This window comes from Sphaerodactylus townsendi, linkage group LG01 (assembly GCF_021028975.2).
Source record: "Sphaerodactylus townsendi isolate TG3544 linkage group LG01, MPM_Stown_v2.3, whole genome shotgun sequence".
Classification (NCBI taxonomy): Eukaryota; Metazoa; Chordata; class Lepidosauria; order Squamata; family Sphaerodactylidae; genus Sphaerodactylus; species Sphaerodactylus townsendi.
This window is the reverse complement of record NC_059425.1, coordinates 187,967,247-187,980,050: the sequence shown is the minus strand read 5'-3', so window position 1 is coordinate 187,980,050 and position 12,804 is coordinate 187,967,247. Positions and strand designations below refer to the sequence as shown.

The following is a 12,804-nucleotide window of genomic DNA, read 5'->3' as shown; positions in this document are numbered from 1 at the left end:
GTTGGGCGAGGGAGTAATAAATGCATAAAATCACATGGGAGAAAATTATTGTCTTGATAATCAAAGGGGGTGGGCGGGAAATGCCAACCTTCTTTTCTTTCTTTTTTGGAATCTCACCATCTGAATTTTTTCCAGTCATGTCCATTACAGTACAATATTGCTCTCAGGGGGCTACTGTTTGGGAAAGCCCATTTTCTCTTCGCGGCTGAACTCATAACTCCTTCCAAAATCCCTTCCTGTTGTGCCGACATCACGAGAGGACACCAGCCGTGCTCCTGCGGGCGGCTTGCGATTCCCAAGATGTCCGGAGAGACGATAAACAAAAGTCTTTTGTGCCTTATGAAATAAGCTTTCTTCACCCTCTGCACGAGCTGTTGCCTTAAGAGTAAGTCATGTGCGGCAGCAGCCCTTTCTGTGCCAAGTTTGTTTTCATATCTGGCTAGCTTTGTATCGAAGTCCCTTTGTGGGGTTGCAATGAAAATATTTGTTTAGATTTGAACAGCGCTGCGGTGGTGATTCAGAAACTCTTTGGGTGAATGGAACAGCCATTTCCTAAAGAGCTTCCTTTGAAAACGGTTTTTGCCGGCTTCTTCCAACTGTCAATGGACTTTGACTCCTATTTACACTAAAACAATGGGAGGCACTCCATAAATTAATAGGGTGGAAGTACTTCTGCCAAAAGGATGAATTACATTACAAAAACCCAGTTGGATTCCTGCTTGCTGTTATTGTTTTATCAGTTGTCCCTTCTCTTTTCGAAAAAACTGAATAAAATTAATGTATTTTTGGCAGAGTTGCTAACCCCCCCCCCCCAATAAATTATCAACTAACATTGGTGCCCAGGAGGGGTAATTTATATTTTGAAAGAATTTATTCTTGATTGTCCTTTCCTGTTTTTCAGGTTGATAACAAATTGTAGTTTCAAGAGAGTTGCTAATAAACAAATTACTACCAACTAATATTTACCCACAGAGAACCAGAGTGGTGTAGGGGTTGAGGTGTTAGACTAAGATCTGGGAAACCCGGTTTCAAATCTGTACTTTGCCATGGAAAGTTGCTGGATGAGCTTGGCTGAGTCACACAGTCTCAACCTTGACTCTGGCAAGTCTTTGGATGGGAGACCTTCAAGAACTAGGGGTGTGATGTGAAGGCAGGCAATGGAAAACCACCTGTGACTGCCCCTTGCCTTGAAAACCCTATGAGGTCACGATATTTCAGCTGTGACTTGATAGCAAACACACACACACACACACACACACACACACACACACACACACACACACACACACACACACACACACACAGAGTGGAAATTTCCCTTGAAAACTGTTCCAGTTGTCAGCTATTCAAAATATAGTTGCTGATGCAAATAGTTTCTATACTTAGTAAGGGACCTTCAATCTACTGAATTTTTTAATTGCCCCACATTGGCCAGGATACAATACAATACAACAACCTTTATTAGGCATATTAAAATAGGCTCCAGAGCATTACAGACATTTCTGAAGTACAAATCAAAAGTACATTCAAAACACAGAGAGATAAACTGTATCTAGCAAGGACCCCAGTGCGGTACAATGCCATAGAACCCACCCTCTAAGAATCCATCTTCTCCAGGGGAACCGATTTTTGTAATTTGGATTTCAACTGTAATTGTAGGGAGTTCCCAGGAGCCACCTGGAGACGGGCATCCCTACCAGGAATTACAATGATCTCCAGATGCCAGAGATCAGCTTGCCTGGAGAAAACGGCCTCTCCCTCCCCTCCTTTGCATGCCACCCCTCCCTCTCCCTCTGCTAGGGTGGGTGGGCCATGTTCAGATGCCAGGACCCCTCCCTCCCCTCTCTTGCATGCCACCCCTCCCTCCCTTCCCTCCCTTGCATGCCACCCCTCCCTGTCCCTCCACTAGGGTGAGTGGGCCCGGTCCAGATGCCGCCCCCTCCCTCCCCTCCCTTGCATGCCACCCCTCCTCGTCCATTAGCAAAATGGAAATTTCGATCTCCATCAGTTCCCTTTGAAAAACTCAGGACAGCCTCCCCCCCCCATGCCCCCATGTTCCCGGGATCTGAATTTTGGCAAGCCCAGTGAGCTGCATGGGAAGGGGAGAGGCAGAAAAGTTCTGTTCCACTGAAGGCAGCGTTTTCCCTGAGCAGAAACTGTCGTTTGGATCCAAACCATTATTATCTCCAAAAGCCATTCTGACAAAACGCTTCTTGTAATGAGCCATTATTTTCTGTTTTGGGGAGAACGTAATCATTTAGGTTCATTAGCATCCTCCGGCCCAAATAATTCCCCGCGTCTTATTGAGATTGCTTTCGGGTAAGAGGCTGGAGGGCTGTGGGTTTTATGCTGAACGCAGCTCGGGAATAGCGTGTTTTGAAATCTGGGCTCGTCCGTGCTTCCTCCTTGAAAATCTTTTCACATCGCCACGCAGTCAGTCTAAAAGATGCCGGGAAAGAGAGGATGGTTTTTTGCTCAGCGACTCGTGCACTGCCCCTCAGGTAATCCTGCCTCTAAGAAACAAAAAAAAGCTAATTGTACAATGGGCAGGGATTAAAACAGATTTCCGAGAACAGTGAGGTTTGGTTTTGAAAGGAGGATGAATGCCTCTTTCCTGGGACCGGGCACCAAGGTCACGGCAGATATCCCTGTTGGCTGACCCGTGTTGTGCAAGAGTTAAATTAAGTTTTGTTAAGTTTGTTTATATGTGCAATATCAGCGTGGTCGAGATGTCGTCCTTTTGATGGCCGAATGCTGCAAGATGCAGGATCTTTGGTGTAGAATGACTGCTAAACACGCTGGGCCTAGGACAAAGTTTGCCATTTTTGAGAGAGCCAGGCTGACTTCCAATCTTCTTTCGGAGTTAGTTTGTAGAGCCAGTGCCTTAAAAGTCCTATAGTACATTTTTACTCTGCTTTTCCTCCAATGAGCATGAAATAGGCACACGTGAATCTCTTCTTCTTGGCTTTTCGTCGCAGCAGCCTGTGGCCAGGTTACGAGAGAATAACTGATCCAAGGTCCCCCAGTGGGCTTCCATAGCAGAGGGGTGATTCGAATCTGCATCTCCAAGATCCCAGTTAGACACCGAACTGTCTGTTCCCATAGCTGGGTCCTAAAAAACTTTCTGCATCTTTCGCAGAGGGCTGAAGCCAAATCAAGATACGGCCCTAGAATGTGCGAAATAACAAAAACAGTTCAGGCTAATGTATTGTCGAAGGCTTTCACGGCCGGAATCACTGGGGTGCTGTGTGGTTTCCGGGCTGTATGGCTGTGTTTTAGCAGCATTCTCTCCTGACATTTCGCCTGCATCTGTGGCTGGCATCTTCAGAGGATCCTCTGAAGATGCCAGCCACAGATGCAGGCGAAACGTCAGGAGAGAATGCTGCTAGAACACGGCCATACAGCCCGGAAACCACACAGCACCCCAGTCCAGGCTATTTTTTTTAATTGGCCCTGTCTTTCTCCTTGTCACAGCATGGAAAACATACACAACAGGTGAAGCTTTTCCTCAAATAGAGAAGCTAGGGCTGTCAACTTGGGGTCAAAACATTCCTGAAGATTTGAGAGTAAGGACTGAGGAGGGGCGGCAATTGGAGAGAGGAGGAACATCAGTTGGCTATAATGTCAGAGTTCACCCCCTCCCCCCAGGCAGCCATTTCCTCTGGGTGAACTGACCACCATCCTCTGAAGACAGACGCAGGACAATGTTATACTTCCTCATGGGTGGAGCAAAGGGGAAACTGTGCCTGGGGCACAGGTGCACCCCATGCCCCTGCCACGCCCCCTCCATGCCCCCACACAGGCACGCGCCCAGGGCGTCACGCCCCACCCCACCCCGCCCTATTGGTGCTACGCCACTGTACTTCCTTGCTGCTTATAGACACCAATCCTGATACAGCACAGTGCTTATAGACTTGCTGCTTATAGACACCAATCCTGATACAGCACAGTGTTGCCAGGTTTTGTGTAGCAGCTCTTGAAATATGCCGTAGTATGGTCTGTCCTATAGATCAGGGGTTGTGGTTAAGTGTGGTGGTGAATCTGGTGAATCAGGGTTGTTTCCCCACTCCTCCGCATGAGCGCCAGACTCTTATCGGGCGAACTGGGTTCAATTTCCCACTCTTCCGCATGAACCCTGCTGCATGCACTTGGGTAATCACAGTTCTCTCCTAACTCTCTCAGCCTCATCTACCTCACAAGGTGTCTGTGGTGGGGAAAGGAACGGAAGGAGTTTGTAAGCCGCTTTGAGTTGTCTGACAGTTGACAAAAGCAGGATAAAAACCCAAACTCTTCTTCGTTTCATTGTTCACTTACGCCTATCCCTCTTTTTAGTCGTTTAGCATTTTGTTCAGTCTTCAAGCCTTTTATTATTTGCATTCTTATTCCATTTCTTTTACGTCTCTATACATGTTTTGTGTTCCTGTTTTTTCACCAGCCGATTCCTTTAAAGTTATATTCACTGTTTTAATATATCTGATCTTTTCACTGGTTGTATTTTATGTCCCTTATACTGGTCTGTGATCATAATGAAGGCTGACTGAAGATCAGTTGTAATTCTGGAAAATCTCCAGGCCACACCTGAAGGTTAAAACCCTACAAGCTACGTCAGGAAAAAATTCACTGGCTTATTTTCTACATATTGTATCAATAGGAGTATAGTGTCAAGATCGAGGGGTGTAATTGTACCTCTCTATGCTGCCTTGGTTAGACCTCACCTGGAATATTGTGTACAGTTGTGGGCACCGCAGTTCAGGAGGGATATTGACCGGCTGGAGCGGGTCCAGAGGAGGGCAACCAAAATGGTCAAGGGTCTGGAGTCCATGCCCTACGAAGAGAGGCTTAGGGAGCTGGGGATGTTTAGTCTGGAGAAGCGTAGGTTAAGGGGTGACATGATAACCATGTTTAAATATTTGAAGGGATGTCATGTCAAAGAGGGAGCAAGCTTGTTTTCTGCTGCCTCAGAGACTAGGACACAGAGTAATGGATTCAAGGTGAAGGAAAAGAGATTCCATCCAAACATTAGGAAGAACTTCCTGACCGTCAGGGCTGTTCGACAGTGGAATTCACTGCCTTGGAGAGTGGTGGAGTCTCCTTCTTTGGAGGTTTTTAAACAGAGACTGGATCAGCATATGTCGGGAGTGCTTTGATTGTGTGTTCCTGCATTGCATGGGGTTGGACTTGATGGCCCTTCTGGTCTCTTCCAACTCTATGATCCTATGATTCTATTGGCTGATCAGGGTTACCAGCTCTGGTTTGGGAAATACCTGGATTTGAGGGTGGAGCCTGAGGAGGGTGGGTTTTGGAAAATAGCGGGGCCTCCAAAGAAGAAGAAGAAGAAGAGTTTGGATTTATACCCCCCTTTCTCTCTTGTAGGAGACTCAAAGGGGCTTACAATCTCCTTGCCCTTCCCCCCTCACAACAAACACCCTGTGAGGCAGGTGGGGCTGAGAGAGCTCCGAGAAGCTGTGACTAGCCCAAGGTCACCCAGCTGGCGTGTGTGGGAGTGTACAGGCTAATCTGAATTCCCCAGAGAAGCCTCCACAGCTCAGGCGGCAGAGCTGGGAATCAAACCCAGTTCCTCCAGATTAGATACACGAGCTCTTAACCTCCTACGCCACTGCTGCTCAAAGCAGTTATTTTTTCCCAGAGTGACTGATCTTGACGATATGGAGATCAACCGCAATAGCTGGAGATCTCCAGGAGCCACCTGGAGGTTGGCAACCCAAAGGCCGATAGTGTGTTCCAGGCAGATGAGCCAGATCTGAGATATGCAGAACAGGTTTATCTATATACTGACGTAGAAAAAAAGAGAGCTTTTAACCCACAATTCCAGGAAGGCTACGTTCAGAAGGTAAAGCCAAGCCCCGTCTCCTCACCTCTCTCTCAGCGCCACATTTCCAGGTTGCCTAGTGAGTTATCTTTAAGCTTCAGTGCTTCTGTTGGGGAATTCAAGCCCCATGACCCTCTTCTAGTTGCTCACCTCTTGGGCTGCTGAGTCGTACAATTACAAGCGTCTGTGCCCCCCCGTACGTGACACTTTGATATCTTTGCAAAGTCACAGGTCGCGACAGATTTGGCAGGGCTTTGTGCTGGGGATGGGTTTGGATCATTTGTTGCAGGTGCGTCGGGACTGCAGAGGGCAGCATAAGACCATTTCCCGGTGCCAGCTGTTGGAGGGGTGCCCGGTTTAACGTGTGCCACCCGAACGGCATTCCAAAGAGGCCGTATACAAAGGGACAAACCTTCTTCCGGATTTAAAAGCGAATGTCAACTTGGCTCTCCTGGAAAGAGAAAGCTCCCCAGCAAATTTTAATTTCTTTCTCAAAAATTCTGCTGTAATTCATTGTCGTGTTTGTTGCTGTCTCAACAGCTTTCCATCCTTCTCAGGTTCATCAAGTGCAGACGAAGTGTAGGGGAAAGCAATGGCAAACTACCCCATAAACATAGTCTGCTTGGTAAACACTGTGACGTGACATCATCCCATGAGTCAGGAATGACCCGGTGTTCGCCCAGGGAACTACCCTGAACTTTAAAGGCCTTTGCTTTTATTCCATAGGAGCAACAGTGGCGTAGTGGTTAAGAGCAGGTGCGCTCTAATCTGGAGGAACCGGGTTTGATTCCCCGCTCTGCTGCTTGAGCTGTGGAGGCTTATTTGGGGATTTCAGATTAGCCTGGACACTCTAACACATGCCAGCTGGGTGACCTTGGGCTAGTCACAGTTCTTCTGAGCTCTCTCAGCCCACCTACCTCACAAGGTAATTCTCACAATACTAGAACCAGGGGGCATTCATTGAAAATGCTGGGGGGAAGAATTAGGACTAATAAAAGGAAACACTTCTTCATGCAACATGTGATTGGTGTTTGGAATATGCTGCCACAGGAGGGGGTGATGGCCACTCACCTGGATAGCCTTAAAAAGGGCTTGGACAGATTTACGGAGGAGAAGTCGATCTATGGCTACCAATCTTGATCCTCCTTGATCTGAGATTGCAAATGCCTTAGCAGACCAGGTGCTCAGGAGCAGCAGCAGCAGCAGAAGGCCATTGCTTTCACATCCTGCATGTGAGCTCCCAAAGGCACCTGCTGGGCCACTGCGAGTAGCAGAGAGCTGGACTAAATGGACTCTGGTCTGATCCAGCAGGCTAGTTCTTATGTTCTTATGTTCTTAAGGTGTTTGTTGTGGGGGGGGGGGGGGAAGGGAAAGGAGTTTTTCAGCCCCTTTGAGTCTCCTTACAGGGGGGATATAAATCCAAACTCCTCCTCCTCCTCCTCCTCCTCCTCCTCCTCCTCCTCCTCCTCCTCCTCCTCCTCCTCCTCCTCCTCCTCTTCTTCTTCTTCTTCTTCTTCTTCTTCTTCTTCTTCTTCTTCTTCTTCTTCTTCTTCTTCTTCTTCTTCTTCTTCTTCTTCTTCTTCTTCTTCTTCTTCTTCTTCTTCTTCTTCTTCTTCATAAATGTCGCCTACTCACCTAAAAAGAAAGTGCTTCACCCATTCCCCCTCGCCTCATGCATTTCTAATTTCACAAAAAACACACACCCCTTGTTCTGTGACAGAAAGATGAGGGGTATTGTGAAGCCACACACAGGGTGCTCAAAAGATGCTCTGTTTAAACTTCAGAGTGTCCCGCAAGAAATTTTGAACGTGAAGTGTGGTAAGTTAACATGACCAGAGCCAGATGGCTCTCGGCGAGCATAACAGCTCGGCACAATCGGTAAAGGGGACCAAAGCAGATGTTGCTAGACCTGGCGGAAAGCGCTAAAAAGGTGAGGGGGAAGAACGCAACATGGAATGTGGGGAGGGGTTGTAAGGTCAACAGATTCCCCTCTCCCCACATTCCTTTCCTCTTCCAGTTTTAAGCTTTTAAGGTCTGCCATTCAGGCGTTCCAATGGTAACATGATATACACATAGCTGTGGGCTGGTGTCCAAAGAAGTATGGTGGGTGAGGGGTTTTTTGAAAGGGAATGTAGCATAGTACCAATTGTGTTCCAACATTCCTCAGCTGCAGTGTTGGCTGTGTAGCTTGCCGAAAATGCTGATTGAGAGACACAAGTCTTTACTTTCCCCTGGTTGCAAGTGGTTGTTAGCTTCTGTAACCTCAGCTTGTGGGTTCTGTGGGGCAGAACTTGGAATGAGTTTGCAACAACAATTTTTAAAAACAAAATGGTTTACTTTCTTAACATTTAACATCAGCATTTAACATCACATTTCAAGGTCCTGTTCAGGTTGCATTTTCAAGTCCTTATATTTACAGTTTTCTGATATTGCCAAGTCCAATTCTTCTTTGCAAGTGGGTTGGCTCCTGAAGACTCCAAGGGCTTGATGAACAGGATTCAACATGATGAAGGTTTCCAGGAGAACTCTCACCCATTACAACCACAAAAAGAAATCCTTAACAAGGTGTTAGGGGCTTATACAAACCAAGGTCTGAGTCTGGTAGCCTTGTCTCCTCCAACTACATGAGGTCTGCTGCAGCCTCTTGCTGCTTTGAGTCTCCACCCCTGACTGGGTCAACCCATTCTGAGCATGGGGGTTACACTTCCTTGGATTAAAACCATTTTTTCCCTTCCAACTTGGCAGACACGCACGGTTTCCAACTTCCAGGTGGTGTCTGGAGAACGCCCAGAATTGCAACTGATCTCCAGATTATAGAAATCAGTTTCCCTGGAGAAAATTTCTGTCTTGGAGGGTGGAGTCTATGGTCATTTATGCACATGTGGTCTGTTCCGCAGTGAGTGTTCATTCACTTTGGGGGAATCTTTCTGTAATGCACACATTTTACCCTCCTCCGAACTAACCGTGCCTCAGCCGAGAGAAGCCCCATGGCTTTCAAAGCCTGGGAAAGCTTGATTCTTCCCCCTCCTTCTCAGAGAAAGTGTAACCCCCATGCTCAGAATGGGTTGACCCAGTAAGGGGTGGAGACTCAAAGCAGCAAGAGGCTGCAGAGCTCATGTAGTTTGGAGGAGACAAGGCTACCAGACTCGGACCTTGGTTTGTATAAGCCCTTAACACCTTGTTAAGGTAACTGCAATGTTGTTGGGAACTAGTGGGAAGGGAGTTGTTTATTTTTGCTATGTTGTAAATGTTGGAGTTTATTGTTTCAGGGTTTTTTTTATGTTTGTAATGGGTGAGAGTTCTCCTGGAAACCTTCATCATGTTGAATTCTGTTCATCAAGCCCTTGGAGTCTTCAGGAGCCAACCCAATTGCAAAGAAGAACTGGACTTGGCAGTATCAGTAGACTGTAAATATAAGGACTTGAAAATGCAACCTGAACAGGACCTTGAAGTGTGATGTAAAATGTTGATGTTATATGTTATATGTTAAGAAAGTAAACTATTTTGTTTTAAAAAATTGTTGTTGCAAACTCATTCCAAGTTCTGCCCCACAGAACCCACAGATAGAGGTTACAAAAGCAAAAGGAAAAAATGTGTACTTTGCTTTCCATGGGACTTCTCTCTCCTCCCGGCGCTTCCCACCCATGCAACCGCAGTTCCTGTGGCAGGGATAGAACCAGGAAGTGAAGGGCAGGCAGAAGGGCAGATCCGTCTGACTGGAAGGGGGGGGGGCACTTCCCAGCCACAAAATCCTGTTTCCTAAGAAATCTTTGGGGAAAACCCACTGCGAAGCACACAGCCGCGTGGGAAGCTGTAAGTACGGCCCCTTCTGCACACGCAAAATAACGCGTTTTCAAACCACTTCCACAACTGTTTGCAAGTTAATTTTGCCATTCCGCACAGCTTCAAAGAGCACCGAAAGCAGTTTGAAAGGGCATTATTCTGCATGTGCGGAATGAGCCTACACAAAAAACACGACGGCATTATATCTTCCCCTTACCAAATCCCACTCTCCTCATGTTCCACTGTCAGATCCCCAGCAACTTCCCTGTCCGGATTTGGTACTCTGAGACTTTTTGCACTCCAAATATGTTCTCTACCACTAAGCCCTTCCCACAAGTGATTTGGGTTGCCAACCACCAGGCGGGACATGGAGATGTCCCGGAATTAGAACTCATCTCCAGGAGACAGAGACCAGCCCTCCTAGAGAAAAATGGCTGATTTGGAGGATAGACATTATATTTAACAACTGGTTGTTTACAAGAACCATTTTAACAACTGGTTCTGCCAAAGTGGTGTGAACCTACTGAATCTCACCACTGGTCTCCTCTCTTGGGAACCTATTGTATGCAACAATATTGGAGCCTCCCAGACAATGTAGCTCAGTAGTTGTTCTAGACCTCTTGAGACTCCACATCTCCATTTCCATCTGTCTCGTCAGCAACTCACAACCCTTTCATTTGGAAAACAGTGTTAACCAGTGGTGGGATCCAAAAAATTTAGTAATAGGTTCCCATGGTGGTGGGATTCAAACTGGCGTAGCGCCAGTGGGGCTGGGCAGTGCACAATGGGGGCGTGGCTGGGGGCTAGGCATTCCTGGGAGGGGCTGTGGCAGTGTTACCGCGAAGTAACGGGTTAAAACTATTAAGCTCAAAAAGCTCAAGCCGATACAGAATAAAATCAAATATTTTATTTGGCCAACAACGGGCAAGACAGTATCAGAGGAGCCACACCAAAATGGCAGCGGGTTCTTACTTTTATAGGATAAAGACAGGTTACGTCAAAATGGCAGAAAAGAACGCACCGCGAAAATGCCCCCATCATCAATCAATCATGTAAAAAGGTAGAGATTTTCCCTTTCCCCAAAACATTTGGGGCTGGCTAAAATCCTTATTGGAAGATGTGAGTATTTCACCCTTTGATGTTTGGTGAACTAAGGCCCTGTCTTTACCTTATCGGCATTGTTCTTTGTTGCCCTATTTCCCGGACAAAGAGCCTAAACATTTTCTATGTTCCTTTCTCTGTATCAGAAAAGGGCAACTTCAAGGTATCTTTGGGGGACACTGAGACCTCGAAAACAGTTTAGTTCGCATATTCTGTGGAATTGAGAACAAGGGGCATTCTTGCTTAGTAACAATGAAGAAACAGTAAGCATTAAGGCCTGCATTGTTTCTTTGGTCAGCAGCTTTATGGTTGCCATCTCCCCATTATAGGAAACATGGGGGGGGGGGGGAGAGAAGAAACAGCCTTACTTATAAGTGGAATTAAAACCCCTTTCCCTTTTCTCTGCACCTACAGAATGAAACCTGATTATTTTCTGCGTTTGGTTGTATACCCCATTTGGACTGGCGCTAATGACTGGCTGACATGTCGATAATGTGGAATTTTCCAATAGTGAACATCTGAAATCCGGGTCACGTGTTTTCCAAGAGCTCGTCTTCCAATGGTGGAATAAAAGAAGGGCTATGTTAATCAAATATCATGACTTCTGTTTTTATTCAGAAATTATGACATGCGTATTTTTAAAGACGTTGTACTTGGAAAAATGATTTTCCAGTTCTTTGGATACTGTCATCTCCAAGTGATGCCAAATGCTTTGGGATAATTAACTGAAACTGAACTATGCGAGAAGCACAGAAGTAATTGCATCATGAGGTTTTTTTACTACCAGAACAAGAGGAGCTGCTGTTTGGTATATTTCACTTTTCCTTGCCCAGAAGAAATCTTCATTAAATGGCAGCTGAAGTTATTAATCCAGAACAGACCTCTTTTTACGTTGAATCTTGGAATGGAAGGACCTGGATTTTAATACTGTGATACTTTCTAAAATATTGTTTACCTTATAAACACAAACACTAAGATTCAGTAGCGTAGCGCCAAGGGGGTAGGGCGGAGCGCAATGCAATGCAGTGGCATGTGGTAAGGGGTGTGGTGGAGGTGTGGTGTTTTGGGGGCGGGGTGGGGGTGGGCAGGAGCACAGGATGTAGGCATGCCCTGGGCGCAACTCCCCCTCGCTCTGCCCCTGCTAAGATTGTCTTACTTCAATCATTCTTATGTCTGAGTGGTATCATAATAGCTCTGACCTGGATGGCCCAAGGTAGCCTGAACTTGCCTAGATACGAGAAGCTAAGCTGGGTCCGCCCTGGTTAGTACTTGGATGGGAAACTGTCAAGGAAATCCAGGGTTACTACATAGAGGCAGGCAATGGCTAAACCCCTCTGCTTCTCTCTTGCCTTCCAAACCCCATGAGCGGATGCCATGAGTCAGTTATGACTTGACGATAAAAAAGTATCATAATTAGGACTGGATACGTTTGGATTAATATCTCGCTTTTCTCAACCGTAAGGAGTCTCAAAGTGGCTTACAAATCCCTTCCCTGAATCGTCTCACAACAAATACCTAGTGAGGGAGGTGGGGCTGAGAGAGTTCTGAGAGAACTGTGACTAGCCCAAGGTCACTCCACCTCTTGTGTAAGAGTGGGGAAAAATTCGGCTCATGAGATAAGAAGAAGAAGAAGAAGAAGAAGAAGAGTTTGGATTTATATCCCCCCTTTCTCTCCTGCAGGAGACTCAAAGGGGCTTACAATCTCCTTGCCCTTCCCCCTCACAACAAACACCCTGTGAGGTAGGTGGGGCTGAGAGAGCTCCAAGAAGCTGTGACTAGCCCAAGGTCACCCAGCTGGCATGTGTGGGAGTGCACAGGCTGATCTGAATTCCCCAGATAAGCCTCCACAGCTCAGGTGGCAGAGCTGGGAATCAAACCCGGTTCCTCCAGATTAGATACATGAGCTCTTAACCTCCTATGCCACTGCTGCTCCTAAAAGACCTCTGTTCATATGCAGGAGTGGGAAATCAACCTGGTTCTCCAAATTACAGTCTACCCCTCTTAACAACTCTTCCATGCTGATTCTCATGATAAACTAATTACATAATGTATTTGTATACTGCATAGGTGTCAAACTCGTGGCCCTCCAG

At 46.6% G+C, this 12,804-nt stretch overlaps 1 long non-coding RNA gene across 1 annotated transcript; it reads left to right on the top strand.

Moving 5' to 3' along the window:
* The first annotated feature begins 253 nt into the window (after window positions 1-253).
* On the top strand, window positions 254-11,307 carry LOC125436138. Its single transcript, XR_007245003.1, has 2 exons — window positions 254-385; window positions 11,129-11,307. It is a non-coding gene; the product is annotated as an uncharacterized LOC125436138 (long non-coding RNA).
* Window positions 11,308-12,804: the final 1,497 nt, after the last annotated feature.